This window comes from Emys orbicularis, chromosome 15 (assembly GCF_028017835.1).
Source record: "Emys orbicularis isolate rEmyOrb1 chromosome 15, rEmyOrb1.hap1, whole genome shotgun sequence".
NCBI lineage: Eukaryota > Metazoa > Chordata > Testudines > Emydidae > Emys > Emys orbicularis.
The window spans coordinates 12,009,617-12,012,156 of NC_088697.1; the positions used below are offsets into that span (position 1 = coordinate 12,009,617).

At 53.0% G+C, this 2,540-nt stretch overlaps 1 non-coding gene across 1 annotated transcript; it reads right to left on the bottom strand.

Moving 5' to 3' along the window:
* Positions 1 to 297: 297 nt before the first annotated feature.
* On the bottom strand, positions 298 to 369 carry TRNAG-UCC (transfer RNA glycine (anticodon UCC)). The gene has a single exon. It is a non-coding gene; the product is annotated as a tRNA-Gly (tRNA).
* Between the last annotated feature and the right edge of the window lie 2,171 nt (positions 370 to 2,540).

Here is a 2,540-nt window from a genome sequence, read left to right on the forward strand (position 1 = left end):
AGAACCTCACCCACCCACTCCTGTAACAGACCCCTAACCTCTGGCTGAGTTACTGATGTCCTCAAATCACGTTTGTGTTACAGAGAATCCACCATTTGCACTAGTTTAAACTTGCAAGTGACTCATGCCCCATGCTGCACAGGAAGGCGAAAAAGATCCAGGGTCGCTGCCAATCTGACCCAGGGAAAAATTCTTGCCTGACTCCAAATACGGCGATCAGTTAGACGTTGAGAATGGGATTATCGCCCAACGTGACTGAAATTAAACCAATTCCCGGCCAAGAAAAGGGAACATCCCTGCATTGGCCGGGAATCGAACCCGGGTCAACTGCTTGGAAGGCAGCTATGCTCACCACTATACCACCAATGCATCTGGCAGAGAGCTATTCTCCTAGATGCTACTTATGCAAGCAAAAGGACTCATTGCCAGACACACAGCAGGATGGACAAGGCAGGAGGCAGCCTGTCAGCTCTGAGCCCAGACAGGTTCCCAGACCCAGAGTGGCTGAAAGACAGAAAAGGGGCTGCAGGCTGGGGGTGGAGCTGCATCACCCCCAGCCTGGGGGGCAGGCTGTGACTGAAGGGCCTGGGGAGCATCTCCGGCCTCAGCTCTTTTGGGGGTAGATGAACTGAATGCAGCCGTCACGCCTGAGTCTCTTTGTGTCATTACACAAAGTAAAACTATTTCCCCAGGCTCATTTTTCCCCTACTCTTCCTCACACCTTCTTGTCAACTGCTGGAAATGGGCCATCCTGATTATCACTACAAAAGTTTTTTTTCTCCTGCTGATAATAGCCCACCTTAATTGATGAGTCTCATTAGAGTTGGTATGGCAACCCCCATTGTTTCATGTTCTCTGTGTGTATCTATCTTCCTACTGTATTTTCCACTGCATGCATCCGATGAAGTGGGTTTTAGCCCACGAAAGCTTATGCTCAAATCAATTTGTTAGTCTCTAAGGGGTGTGGGGGGGCAGAGGCTGTTTTTGTTCTTCTCACAGGACGCTGCAGTCAGCCCCGGAGCAGGGGGCGGGTTCCTGGGACTGGGGTCTTAAAGGCATAGGCCTCCAATTCCTAGCCTGTCAAAGCTTAATCAACGCAGCTCCTCTCTATCCTATACAAGTGTTGCAGGGCCAGGGCCAGGGCCGCCCAGAGGGGGGGGCCAACTGAGGCAATTTTCCGCAGGGGCCCCCACGAATATGTCGGAGGCTGCCCCCGCCTTCGTCTTCCCCCGGTGTCTCAGCGTGCCGCGTCCGGGAGCGGCCCTGGCGCACTGCAGCGCGGTGGCTCCAACGCTGTCTGGGGCCGCTCCTGGTCGCAGCACGCTGAGGCTCCAGGAGAGGGGGTAAGCGGCATGGTAAGGGGCGGGGCACTCCCCCCCCGACCCCATCCCAACCATCACCATCACCCAGCAACAGCCCATTATGTAATTGCAAATGTATACATACCATGAAAGCATTTAATGTTTTTAAATAATGTATTTAGTGTTTTTTCAAATTATTACAAATTAATTTTTGAATGTATGTCACTGGTTATTTTTTACATTTCCAAATACATGTTACTGTAGTATTGCAACTTTTTTTATGGAAGGGGCCCCCAAAATTGCTTTGCCCCAGGCCCCCTGAATCCTCTGGGCGGCCCCGTACACGGCTACGTTACTGCTCCAGCCAGGAGACTGAATGCGGTGAAATATTGTACAGACACTCCCTCCCTCCAACTCTGCCTCTCACATTTTGGATATGTAAAAGTGTCTTCTATCAGTTTCTATGCCTATATGAAATCACTGCAGCTCATTTCTCTTATATAACGTGCTGAGTTGCTAACTCCCTCCCAGAGCCCACATGTCTGCACCCCCTCCTGTACCCCAATCCCATGCCCCAGGTCAGAGCCTGCACCCCTCACTCAAACTCCCCATAGCCTGCAACCCTCCTGCACCCCAAATCCATCCCAGAGCCTGCACCCCAAAAAGGGCTGGATTAACTTTTTGTGGGCCTGGTGCTAAACATATTTGTGGTCCCCAAGGGGGGAAATGGGGACATGGGGCAGGGGGGGCAGAGTCCTCAGAGCGACGGGCTGGCCGGGGGCAATGGGAGATGGGTCATGGCACGGCAGGGATAACCCTGCTCCACCCAGCCCAGTACAATGGCACTGTTTACAAACCGGGAGCTGCCAGACGCACACTGGCCAGCCCGGCCCTGCGCTCCCATCATGCTTCTTCCCCTTCGGGGCGGGCCCATGACCCCAAGGTGATACCAGAGTGGCCCCTTTGGTCCATCTGCTTCCTCCTGGCTAATGTGACAAATTGATCTATTGTACGATTGAGGCGTGCTGTTTCACGTATTTGTGTGTGAGTCCGTGAAAAGGGAGGTAAGCTTTGGGGGTACGGAGCATGCCCCTGAGCCCAAGGTGAGACCAGAGTGGCCCCTTTCATCGATCTGCTTCCTCCTGGCTAGCATGCCCCTGAGCCCAAGGTCATACCAGAGTGGCCCCTTTCATTTTTTCCACTGGCTTCTTCCTTCCTTATTTCCAATGACTTGGCTGC